The sequence below is a fragment of the Copidosoma floridanum genome, unplaced genomic scaffold (genome assembly GCF_036245765.1).
Source record: "Copidosoma floridanum isolate Cflo_tuat_1 unplaced genomic scaffold, Cflo_Japanese_pri ptg000021l, whole genome shotgun sequence".
Classification (NCBI taxonomy): domain Eukaryota; kingdom Metazoa; phylum Arthropoda; class Insecta; order Hymenoptera; family Encyrtidae; genus Copidosoma; species Copidosoma floridanum.
The window spans coordinates 6,475,995-6,490,206 of NW_028321898.1; the positions used below are offsets into that span (position 1 = coordinate 6,475,995).

The following is a 14,212-nucleotide window of genomic DNA, read 5'->3' on the forward strand; positions in this document are numbered from 1 at the left end:
AATTTCTATTTGCACATACTTTTAATTTTACTTTACCTTTATATTATATAATCATGTATAAAATTAAACAAGATCAATTTATTACCTTCGAAAATTATTTTAAAAAAAATTAAAAAAAAAAAAACAAACAAAAAAACAAAAAATTAAAAAAAATTCTATTAGTCAATTATCAATCTCCTTTCTTTAATTTGTCCTTTTAATTTCTTTGATTCTTTTTTCTTCACTGCACTCTTTCTTTCTTCTCTTTTTCCTTGTCCTGCAATTCATCCATTTCTCTTAGTTACTATAAACTTTCTTCATTCTTCTTGTCTTTAATTTATTTTCTGCTTTCTTCCTCTTTCGGATAACACGTCTTAGTAACTCTATCTCTTTTGCATCATGGCTTAGTATTTTCTTTATTTTTTCCTCATTTTCCGTATATCTACGATTCTTTAATGTGCCTATCATCTCCTTTTTCTTTGTATCCTCACTTTTTATCCTCCTCTCCTTTCCAATACTTTTTACCCCTACATTTATTTCTGCATCTAAATCTTACTACTAATTTCCTAACTTTTAATGGCATATTATTTTTCAAATATCCTGGTTCTTTCTCTGTTTATATATCTTTATATACCTTGTTGTATCGAGAATTCTTTATCTATTCCTTTTTCTTTTCTTTTTCTTTTCTTTCCTTGTTCTTTAGTATTTTTTCTCTTACTTTTTTTTCAAATTCAACCCATTTTGTAAATCTTGTTTCTTTTGTATTTTCTTCGCGTAGCATTTTCACTCTTTTTTTTTTATTCTTTTCTTATTTTCCATCTTTCTTTGTGCTTATCTTTTTTTCTTATACATTCTTCAACTAATTTTATGTCTGAATCCCTAATTTTCTCTTTAAATTTTAACGCTCTCCTAAGCACTTTGGTACTCATCTTTTCTAATCTACACTTCTCCTTCATTATATAATTTGGCATATTGCTATCTAGTCCTAATATCTAATTCATATATCCCCTTTGGAAAGGGTTTTCCAGCCTTTCTTCTTTTTCCCAACCCCATACTTCCGCACCAAACAACGCTATACTATCCACTAGTGCTGTAAATAATTTTCTTCTTCTATTGTAGCTATTCTTGAATATTATTTCACCTACGCTCCATTCATTTTTCATAGCGATTACTGCTTTCCTCTTTCTTTCTTCTATATGTCTATCATTCCTCCCATTTTTTTGTAGTATATATCCTAATAAATACCTTATTTCATATACTTCCAATTCCTTACTTCCCCCCTTCCATCTTCTATTTTTTCCTTTTCTTTTTTCAAATACTAAGTTTTTTTGTTTTTTTCAACTCAAAATCAATTTCTTTTTTACAGGTGTACCTCTTAAATCTTTTTAGCATCTCTTTTAATTTTTCTTCTCTATCTACTATTAATACTATATCATCCGCGTAAGACACGCTCCATATTTTTTCATTACCAACTCTGTATCCTCCCACTTGCCCTCTCTTTAATTCCTCCTCTAAGTCCACTAGATATATATTAAACAGCGTTGGGCTCAGTGGACATCCTTGCCTCACACGTTTCTCTGTCCAGAATTCCTTTGATTTCTCCTCACCTACTTTAACTACATTTCTAGTTTCTTTATAGACATCCATAATACTATTTCTTAGCTTTTCGTTCACCTTCGTCTCTATTAATCTTTTCTTTAAAACCTGTCTATCCACTCTATCAAATGCTTCCTTTCAGTCTATTAAACAGTCAAATATTTTTCCTCTTGCTTTGCTTAATTTTTCATCTACAATGTTTTTCAGTGTATATATCGCTTCTATAACTTCTCTCTTTTCTCTAAATCCAAACTCAAAAAAAACTCAATTTCTACTAATTTACCTTCAATTTCCTTCTTTAACAACTCATTTAACAAACTTGCATAACTTTTGTATGCTGTGCACGTTAATGTAACTCCTCCATAATTTTCTAACTTATTTTTATCACCTTTTTTGTGAATTAGGCATATCACTTCTCGTTTCCATTGCTCTGGTAATTCCCCTTTTTCCCATATTTTCTTAACCAGTTCCTAAAGGGCTGCGTTTACTTGGGTAGGCATGTACTTCCATACTTCGTTTTCTAGCTTATCTTCTCCCGGTGCTTTTCCTATTTTTAACCTCGCAATCTGTCTCTCGAATTCTTCCTTGCTTAAATCTTTCTGATCCTCTGTATTTGTCCTTTCTTCTTCTTTTCTTGTATCATCTCTCCCCATTTCTTCTTCATCCTTCCCATCTAACTTTTCCATAAAATACCTTCTCCACACTTTCACTGTAATCTTTTTATCTATTTCATTCCTTCGTTTTTTTCTGAACCTATTTATGTACTTCCACACTTCACCTTCCGATGTTGTGCATTTTATCTTTCCTTCTTCTAATTTTTCAAACCTGTTTCTTTTTGCTTCACACTGATTTTTGTACTCTTTTTTTTATCTATATAATAGCTCATTTCCATTTTCTTTTTTCTCCACATCTTCATTATTCTTCTTAAATCTTTCTTTTTCTTTTTCCATGCTTTATCGTACCATTCTTTATCTCTTAATTTCCACACTTCATACTGTTTTTCTACCTTCGGTACCGCACTCTCCAATCTTTCTTTCAATTTCTTACAGCTTTCTTTCACCTCTTCTTCTTTCCACTTCCAATCCTTACATCCTTCTCCATACTGATCGATCAATTCTTGAGTCCAATCTCTCCTTGCTCTTATCCTCTCTTCTTTTTCTATAATTCCTACTTCTACTTCTTTTTCTAAATACACCCCCAACGGCATATGATCTGATTCCGTTCTTTGTCCTATCTTCATTACTTTTACTTGATCTAAGGCTTCTTGATTCCCAATTGCATAATCTATTACAAATTCCCCTCTGCTGACAACGTATGAGAATTCTACTTCTTCTCTGTTTTGCCCATTTATTATACACCATCCTTCTTCTGTCATTTCTTTTATTAGTCTTCTTCTTTCCTAATTTATTTTAACGTCTTTTGACTTTCTTGCCTTTATTTCCTTGTCACCATCCATTTCATTAATCCATTCTACTTCTCTTCCGGTTCTGGCATTCCAATCTCCCAGTACTGGTACACTTCCTCTTTCCTTCGTTTTTACTTTCTCTTTTATAATTTCCATCGTCCCTTCTACGTTTTGACCTATATATTCCTGTGATTTTCCACTCCTCATTTCCGTATTTTATCTTCTGCATTATTACGTTATCGCTCTATATTTCGTATTTTCTGCTTTCCATCTTTTTACTAATTTCTAATATTACTTCTGCTTTCGCTCTACCTTTTTTTATGCTCTTTTGTCGCTGCTATACACTTCCACTCAAAACTTTTTGACAACTCACTTTCTACACTAGTCCACTTGTCCTGCTCTAACCACGTTTCTTCTAACACTATTATTTCAAAATTACTCAAGTACTTCCACACTTCACTGTCCTTATTTAACACTCCCGCAACGTTCCACGCACAAATACTAACATTCCTTCTTCTCACTCCCTCCTACTCTCTATCTTCTCGTTCTCTTCATTCTGACATCCTGCTTCTTTCTTCAGTGAACTCTTCTTTCCGTTCATCATATCTAAACCACTTACCATCGACCATCATCTTCATATACTTTGTATTCTTTCCTTTACTCCTCTGCTCTTTTGACTTGTTGAAAATAGTGCTTTGAATCTCTCTTTCTCTGTTAAATCACTATCTATGTAAACTCCTCTTTCCATATATTTTTTATTCCTCATTACTTCTTCTTTCATTTCTTTGTATAGCAACCTTACTACAACAACCTTCCTCACATTTTGCCCAGCGTTCACACTTATTTCTTTAGCTTTCTCTACCTTAACTTTCACTTTGATCTTAGGTTTAATGAATTCTCCCACTTTCTTCTCCAGATTCTCTCCTTCAATATTTGCTTCTTCGATCACAATGTTCGGTCTCCTTTTTTCTCTCTCATCTTTTTCTTTTTCCCATTTCAACTTTCTTATTAATTCTTCTAGTGCCTTCTTTTTTTCTGTCCACTGCTGTCTCTTCTATCCACATCTGTTTTTGTTCTAGTTTTCTTCGTCCTTTCTAGAATACTAAACATACTGTCGAACTTATTTTCCAATCTACTAAACTTATCGTTTAAATCTTAATTCTCTTGACTTTCTTTTGTGAAGTTTAATAAGGACTGCTCCTTTGGTTTCACATTTGCATTACTTCTTGTGTTCACGTTTACACCCGTCACTTTCCTGGTCATTTTCAGATTCATGTCGATACCACAGTTTTCTTCTGTACTGGCTTTTTAACGTCAATCCATCAGAAATCATCTTTAGCGACCTTAATCAATAATGTAGGAATCTTTCTTATCGATCCCTTTAGGGACCTATCCTCCCGATTAGAAAAAGTCTACGGCCCGCCGGAGACTACCATACGGGCCGTAGACGGTGCTCGGGAAATAATACTCCTGGCCCGTGTAACGTGTGTGATCAGGTACGTGTACGGACAGTACACGGCACCCGTCACTCATGGCTCCCATGTACTGCCCGTACCCTGACCGTAAGCGGTCCGTACAGTATATATAGCTATGAAGGTGAGCAAAAATAAGCGGTTAAATTTGTACTAAACACTAAGTATGTCTTGCAAATAAGGCACGACCAATCTACAAGATACCAGAGCAAAAAGTGTTATTTGAATAATAGAATTCAATTTTAATATTTTTCCGTTATCATATGTAAGTGAGTATTTGTATCAATATGATAACTTTGAATTAAAACTAACAAATGCTTTTTTATCCATTTTAAAACGTTTTTTGATATTAAGTGTCTTCACAACAATACTATAGGTAAAATTAGTCTTTAAAAAAAGTGTATTTTTAGAAAATCTACAATGGATGACGGAATAAATAAACGTATGAATTGACATTTATTACACATGAGATGTGTTAGAAAAAGAAAAAAAGAAACAGGTAATGATAATGAAAATAGTGAAACGGTTTTAACTAATAAAATTCATGTGATGGAGGATAATATTAAATAATATTAAAAGTAATTTATAAGATAAACAAACTATTGAAAATGAACAAAGTGAATGAACGATAACCATAAATATAGGTTTGAGACATGTAGCAGTGAAAGTGAATCTGATGTTGAAAGTGGCATTCAAATTAATTTGGAATGCAAGCAATTGATTGCACAAATTTTAAAAGATTATGCGAATGATTGTAAGCCTCCAAATGGTCATATTGATTATTTATTAAAAAAATTTAAATTAATTGACAATACTTTACCATTATCACACAAAACATTATACAAAGAAAATCTGATTAAAAAATACAAAGTTGAAAAATTTGATCCAAGTGATGCTGGTGACAATTCAAAGATAGCTTACATTGGAAGATTACTTTAAAAAATTAAAAGAAAAAACAATAATGCATGCAATTTACTCTGTCTGCTAGTCATTTTCAGTACACTGCCTCATGGGTAGTACACGGGCAGTCCATGGGAGCCGTAACATACGGCAGCCGTGTACTGTCCGTATACGTACCTGATCACACGCGGTAAACAGGCCGTGCATGGTCCGCTAGTTGGACCGTACACGGAGCCTCCGGCACCGTGAGTGGGCCGTACACGCCGCGTGGATTCATTTCTAATCGGGCTTTTATCTGGTACCGGTCTTTCGGAAATCTTCCTTACCAACCCCTCTCTTTGTTAACCTCCCTTCTTCTTTATCTACCACTATTTTATTTGGCCAGGGACCTTCCTTATCTACCTTTCAGCTTGCCCCTTTTTGTCGACCTCTTTCTCAAGTTGCCGCTTCCTTGTTCCTAAACCTTCCTAACCTCACTTTTCCCTCACACTTCACTGCACTTTTTACTTTTTTTCATCTCACTACCACTACTTTAATACTGTTTTTCTGTCCTCTTGTCACTCGTTTTTCCGCTCACTATTACCTTCTTCTTTACTCGCTACTCATTATCTTTCACGTGTACCGTTCCCTTTCCACTGACACGACCTCACTAATCTCACTTCATCCTTTCAATTTCTTATATTTGTTCACTTTACACTCTCTCCTCTGCTATTTCTTTACTTTCTACACTTATTCGTACTTTTTTTTTTTTTATTTTTTTTTTAATACCTTCTTCATTTTCTATTCTGCGGAGCGCTCACTTGACACGTCCGCTCTCTCTCGCATCCACAACGGAACTCTAGTTCATGTTGTAGTAGACAATATTCTTTCCTTTATTATTAACGGACATAGTAAGTAGGGATTTTGCGATATCGTTGAAAAAAATATATATAAAAGAGAAATCTCTGTTAATTTATTATTTTTAATATTTATATACTCTCAAAAGTAATGTTTCACCTCTTATAAATAAAAAATTGTGTTCTTACATATGCAAATAACATTGTCATATACTGTCCCACTACTACCACATACAGTGTCCTACTACTGCCGTAATCCTCAAAGACCATGTCCCACTACGGCAGATTTCACGACTTATTTGAAAAATTATTTAATTAAACGGATAATGATAAGCACTGTCAATAAATATTGTTTCCGTAAGTAAAGATCTATATTTTCAATTAAAAAAAAAAAATCAGGTGAATTAGCATTAGTAAAACTTCAAAAAAAAAGAAATAAATATTTTTTGCTTAAAAAAATGTCGTACTATACCCCATTTTACCTTAGTCATCCGCAAAAATATTGTCTATCACAATGTTGAATAATTACATTAAAAATTTTTTATACATAGAAGGTAAGGTGGTAGTTTTTTAACCTGTACTATACATTCAGAAGTAACTGCCACGACAAAAGTTCTTTATTTATATTACTAAATATTTCGGTATATTGTGATATAAATTGAATGCTTCGATTCATAAAAAAAAGATTCTGGACTCTTAATTAAACTGTGCTCTGATTCTATTGAGGCCAAATCCAATACGACTTAGACCAATATTCTTACCTATAAAAAAAACAGCTCATGAATGAAGAGATTTACTTGATGTTACATTATTTTTTAAACATTAATTAAAAAAAAAAATTAACGGCTTTAAAAATTTTTGAATCAAACTTAAAATTGTATCAAAAACTTTCTTTATCTAATATCTTGTTAATAATAGCAAATACCATAAAAATAAAAATACTGGAGATCAGTTCATAAAATTACAGTCTTTTTAACATCTTGTAACACATGCAAAATTAATTTCATGGAAACATTAGAAAATACGCAATATTTTCGTGGTAATTGTATTTTTACGACAAGACGTTATGGTTCCTAATTCTGACAAAAAAATAAAGTTAAGTACCCTCAATGTAGAAATCTATGTTTTGCAGCAATAACAGCCTATAATGGATGTATGTTACTGAAAAACAACGTACTTTTCACTTATTTTAAACTGAGAAACACATAATCAATTAAGGTTATGTTTCCGCGAACCACAAATCACTGGATGAATGTAGTGTAACATGTTGACTTCAGAAAAATTTATTGGGACAGTAAAGGGCCACCTAATACTTTACTATTGATGAGAATTTAAAAAATATACGATTTTTTTTTAATTTACTGACATTTAGTGGGACCAGCTTAGGTTTCCTAAATCTAAAAAGAATTCAGATAGTCTATTTGAGGGCTGTTAATGTATTTATCTATGTTTTGCAGCAATGACAGCTCCCAATGGATGGAGGTAACTGAAAAAGGTCTTATTTTTAACTGTTTCTTAACAGTAAGAGTACATAACCAATCAACGTTATGTTTCCAAAAGCTAAGAATAACTGTATGTATTAAATATAACACAAAGTCACTAAAGAAAATTATTAGGACCATGTACGGCCCCCTACGGCCCTTTTTGCGATCATAGATAGATGAGAAGAAAAACCTATTTCGGCACTTGCCTACCATGTATTACTGAAAGCCGTAGTGCTTCTGATTGTTAAAAATTGTGTTTAAACTGGTTAGATGTTCATAATTCCATCTTTTTACGGTATCATACGCCTTTTGCCGTTGGTTTATTGTGTAATTGACAGCAAAAACGAAAATTTTTTTCTTCAGATTTTTGTTGGGCTCCAACGTTTGAAACTTCATACACATCTGGTGGTTGGAGACAGAGCATCTAACAGTTTAGATTTTTTTTTTTATTGTAGTGAGAGTTACCTAGTACAGGAAGAAAGTAAATGTTATTTATTAACAGGTAATTTAACCAAGATAGTTGAGATAGTAGACAATTTTTTTTCTTTGATCAGTATTGTGTAAATTAAATGATCACCCTACAACGCTAATTTATATTTACTAAGTTTACAGTATTGCGCTATAAAAACTTTATTGTAATGACATAGATAAATTAATGAGTTCGGTATTACAGTATAATCATGGGCATTAGATAAATTTCGTGCCACGAAAGATTGTGTAACTAAATGTATATACACTGAAAACAGTAAAAGATATGCAAATGAAATTAAAAATTGGTTTAAGTGCGAACTTTAAAAAAAATCTAAGTAAGTATGGGACATTATTAATTTTAAGATTTAAGGAGCAGTAGTTTGTTTTTAGAAGTCTGATGTAAATATACATGATCAAGGCCTGGGAAACTAGAAAAGGCCATCAGTTTCACTCACGATTACATACTTAATTGTTTAATTATCAAAATGCAGTTCCACTAAAATTTAGAATGGATTTTTGGAGACGCACGTGATTTTACTACATGCATTCTTTTGTTGACATCAAAACCCTGTGCTTAACGTAAGAAAGTAAAACGATCTTTATAAGGATTTTTTTTTTGTACAGTACATTTCATTTCTTTTTCTACGTAAAAATTTGAGTATTCTTTTACTAATGTAATGTAAATACATTTTCATAACATTAACTATATATTTTTTATATTATTATATTCATACATCCTACAATTTTTGGCTTCACGATTGTTAATGGAACATGCTGACACAATATCACAACTTTCATTAGGTCATATATATATATTAATTGTAGTTCCTAAATTATGAAAATTAAGTAGTAAGTATTATAAATCTTAACACTAGAGTTTTAATCATCAAAATATGACAACAAAATTATACAAGTATTCCACAAAAACATTTTGTAATAAAACCCAATATTGATTGACTTACCTTTAGTACAGCAAAACAGAGATAAGGTTTCCTATTATTTTTATTATGTTCAACTGATTCCTCTTTAAAGCTTTTAAATTACATGTAACATTGAGACTACTTAATGATAAAGATACCATGAAACAACTGAGCAGAACAACACTAACACGTTGTACAAGTAAAGTCGGATTTAAGATTTGTTCGCGAGCACAAGATTGGGCGACCCAGGGGGCCGGGGCGGGGTCCCCAGGTTGCCTGAAATACCAATATTTAGACCCGCTCCAACAGCTGCATGTGAGCCCTCTGGTGTGATAAAAAGAAAGCCTGTATCGGTGAAAAGCATCAGATGATCCAGCTTAACAGCGTGAATGGTGCATGAATTGTCCGACTCGTTAGTAATTGTGCATATTTTTTGAATCATACTATAAAGAAAAATTAAACTAAAAACTCAGACTAATAGATTATAAAATATTTATGCATCGCTTGATTGTTCCGTGAGTGGCAAGTGCGTGCATGTCCTAGTCGGTCGGTCTGATTACTACCATGTAGTTTGTATATCTATATATAAAGTGTCCCCACCAGTGCGTCGTGGCTGTCAGTGGGGGACAGTATTTTCGGTAAATGAAAGTTAGTATCAGGACTATCAGGCGACCACGGTCAGTTCCCGAACAAATCTATTAGACTAAGAGCTGATAGTTTAGGCGCCAGGTAGGGTCCCGTGGCCTTTTCAATTAGAACGGACCCACCAAAGTCTTTTTAATGTGTTTTTGCCTGCTGAACACGATTATCGATGGTGGGTCGCGATCCGGATGGACAATTTTTTTTTATCCACAAATTTTATAAACAAATAAAAATTATTCATTTTTATGGAAAAAAAATTTTTTTTCCTATTCTTTAGCTCATTTTGAACAAAAAAGTTTACATACACCATACGCCTCAGCCCAATACTTTTCCCGTAAAAAATTCGACAACTTTCAAAAAATGCGTTTTTTGCTATTTTCAATAGCTTGCTACTTAAAGCCCGATTAATATTTTTCAACTCAACACCTCTCAAATTGTGAGCCAAACATAGTATTTGATGAATACGTAAAGACCAATTGATTTTATTTGGTTGTTCTTATCCAGCGAGCTTGACGGTCTGTGCCTTTTTAATGTGACCGTACGGCCTCGGCGCAATACAATATATTCTGGCATTAAATGTTTGTTATCTGGACAGCCATACATAGATTGTTTTTTATGTATTTTTGCCTGCTGAACATGATTATTGATGGTGGGTCGTAATATCGAAGGTGATCAATGTTTTTTTATCAACAAACTTTATAAACAAATTGCAAAAATGTAATTTTTTTTAGAAATAATGTTTTTTTTGCTTTTATTATATTTTTTTACTAAAAAGTTTTTAATTCTCCAGTTTATATAGGGGCTTATGGTAGTATATATATAGCTATGTAGTCAGTTTCTTGTTGTCAACAATTTAGCATAAACCAATAATCAAAAGTTTTTGATCTTATCAATGTGTGCAAAATAAAATTTAAGAAAATATAACAGGACTACCCCAAAGTATAATAATGTGAGAATACATAGTTTATTAAGGTACGATACATTTCTTTGTTTAGAATCTATTTTATAGTATACTGCATCTTGTACATATATACATGTCTTACGAAGTTACCACAATTTTTGTTATTTTATTTTCCACTGTACTTATTTTTACATGTGTTTTCTTTTTTACAATTACAAAAAAGTGCAGCCCGGTATTTGTTCTGCAACACATAAGCAGGTTTTTCTACTGCATACTTTACAAGAACAAGGTTGTAATAATTCTTCGTAAGGTGAAATTAAAGTTTCAATTTTTCGTGGCATAAGGAGATCGTCACACTCCATGTAACCAAACTCTTTCAGATCTAATTGTTTAACATCAACATTCAAACATTTAATTTGATAATATACTACGAAATATGCTCTTAAAATGTGCAAATTGATAGAATTAGAGGTCGGAGGTAGATCTTCAATTAAACACTGTTTTTGATGATGATAAGACCATACACGCAATTCATCAAAGCTATTGCATTTTGAATTTTTATTAACAACACATACCAAATACTCTTCAGCCTTGGTGATACTTTCATTCAAATTTGACTCAGAGTAATCTGAAAAATATAGTAATATAAAAATAACACCGAATACTGTTATCGTTAGAATATAGTCAAAATTTTCATGAAAATCGATAAGCTCTATCTTCTTATGTTTTTAGATATATTAACATGTTTTTTTTGGGGGGGGGTGTTACTGGTATTTGCCATTACTAGAAAATACACTATCAGAGAACTCACAAGAACGCATCGAACTGCACTCTGAACTGCATGCAGAAATACTCGCGCTCACTTGTTTAAACACAAGTTTAAACAAGTCTGAAACGCTACAGGGACTTCCCATCGTTTCGCGGGAAAACAACGAAAATTCAAAATTTTAATGTCTCAAAAATTGCATTGCAATTAAAATTTTACTTTGCTATCGAGTCAAGGGACACATTGATCAATTTACTTTACTAATTGATTGTATACGTAACACAAATAAATTGTTTTCGAACGATTTTTGTAAGACAAAAAGTTAGACGAAAGAAGGGGATAGTATTAAAGACGTTGGGTTGTCTTGCATTTTTCTACTTAGAGTTAAAAAGCATGAAGCTGCTAAGTTCACTGAACAAAAATAACAAACGAATAAAATTAATCAACTATAAGACATTCCTAAACCCCTGCATGAACTGGAGAATTAAAAACTTTTTAGTAAAAAATTATAATAAAAGCTCCACGTTGCAGCTGTGTGAAAAACGGAAAAAGTGAATTTTTTACAGTTCACGTTTTTTTGCGGAAATAGTGTGGGCTTAACAGATGAACATTATACAAAACTTTTTGTTTAAAATAAGCTCGAGAAGCAGAAAAAACTTTATTTTTAGAAAAAATTACATTTTTGCAATTTGTTTATAAAAAAACATTGATCACCTTCGATATTACGACCCACCATCAATAATCATGTTTAGCAGGCAAAAATACATAAAAAACATTCTATGTATGGCTGTCCAGATAACAAACATTTAATGCTAGAATATATTGTATTGCGCCGAGGCCGTACGGTCACATTAAAAAGGCACAGACCGTCAAGCTCGCTGGATAAGAACAACCAAATAAAATCAATTGGTCTTTACGTATTCATCAAACACTATGTTTGGCTCACAATTTGAGAGGTGTTGAGTTGAAAAATATTAATCGGGCTTTAAGTAGCAAGCTATTGAAAATAGCAAAAAACGCATTTTTTGAAAGTTGTCGAATTTTTTCCGGGAAAAGTATTGGGCTTAGGCGTATGGTGTATGAAAACTTTTTTGTTCAAAATGAGCTAAAGAATAGGAAAAAAAATTTTTTTCCAAAAAAATGAATAATTTTTATTTGTTTATAAGATTTGTTAATAAAAAAAAATTGTCCATCCCGATCGCGACCCACCATCGATAATCGTGTTCAGCAGGCAAAAATACATTAAAAAAACTTTGGTGGGTCCGTTCTAATTGAAAAGGCCACGGGTCCCTACCTGGCGCCTTAACTATGAGGCCCGAGGATGGTAGAAATCTCAACCAACCGCCACTCTTACCAGAATTAAGGATCCTTGTAATTCGTAGAGATCAGAAATATTTTAGTCATATTTCATTTTGCTAAAAAGTTTTGTTGGTATTTAGGACTAATGGATAGAAAATAAAAAAACCAGGTGTGGGTTTGGAGACCCACGACAGATGTGAAACATTAAAGAATATGTTATTAAACTCGGTAGTACTTGATTGTCTAAAATACAAACAGTAGTTTTCGTAAGATGAGTACCGTCGTTTTCAGGGCTTTTTTGCGGCACGAGGGACCTGCGAAACAGGGCCCGAGAGACGTAAAAGGCAGCCATGGAGCAATGACGCGTATGTAGCGAATCCTATTTTTTCTACCAAGCGCACACCAGCCTCTCAAAAGCGCGCGAGATGGAAAAAGTATTTTTTTGACTCTAAATAATCCGTTTTTATTTCATATTATTATATTAAAAAGACAGTTTACTTAAAAATACGAATTTCTATCAGTGAATATTATGCATTAGGAAAAAGCAAATTGTGTTAATTCTTTTTTGTTCATGAACATATTAACAACGAGAACAAGAAAAAACAATAATACAAGGCAAAGAGTGTATTTATACTACCTACCTACACATGGGTATATACATTAGTTTAACGAACGATCAGGTGTATTGCTTTTCCTGTTTCTCTTTCTCTTTTTGGATACCTGTTTCCTGTGCGTAGTTGCGCACGTGCGCGGATTTCGTTGGCAATTTATTGAAGACAGGTTAAAATAGAGTTTTAATAAACACAATTGGAAAACCGTGGGAAAACTTTGCATTATTGTCAAATATTAATATTTTAAAATAATCCTGTTCACAGAATAGAAGTTTTTTTTTTAAATGATGAAAAAATTATAATAATTCTAATATTAATTCATCATTTTCTACATGCTTAAAATATTTAAAAAAGCCATAAAAAAGGCCTACCTGTATGAGTACAACAGAAAGAGAGAGAGAGAGAGAAAGAAAGAGCAAGCGCGGCAGCAGACGATACTTGTGAAGTTGGCGCCCGTAAATATTAAATATTAATATTTTGCACCCATTCTGGGCTTTAACGATTCTTCCTTATATCCGGATTCATCATCCACTTAAATTTTTATTCGCGGATCAATAGTTTGCGAGATATTTGCAAAATAAAAAGTCGAAAATGGGCGCGGCGCTGAAGTATAAAAAACTTTATTTTAAGTGCTAAATTGGGTTAAAATCCAATTCTACCTGTACGATTCGATTCCTCTTCATTTGTGGATTACGGAGGTATATAAATTAATGTAATTAAATGACACAAAGTTTGTAAATAATGAATTTAATTATTGAGTGACAGAATCTCGTAATTTTTGTCTAGTGACTTTTGGTCCAGTACTCCGTTCCTGTTGTTCGGTACATGTCGTTTCCCCCGTACAGCGGGTTCTACAAAATATTTATCAGAATAGAAAACTTTAGTAGGTATTGATCTATTAATTATTATTATAAGTTATTCAGCCTTTGG

At 32.6% G+C, this 14,212-nt stretch overlaps 1 protein-coding gene across 1 annotated transcript in view; it reads right to left on the reverse strand.

Annotated features, from left to right (window-relative positions):
• The window catches only part of SmF (small ribonucleoprotein particle protein SmF), a 54,357-nt gene extending 45,078 nt beyond the window's left edge, over nt 1-9,279 (reverse strand). The window contains exon 1 of the mRNA XM_014355275.2: nt 9,106-9,279. The gene's annotated coding sequence lies outside the window, so the exon portion shown is untranslated. The remainder of the gene's footprint in view (nt 1-9,105) is intronic.
• Between the last annotated feature and the right edge of the window lie 4,933 nt (nt 9,280-14,212).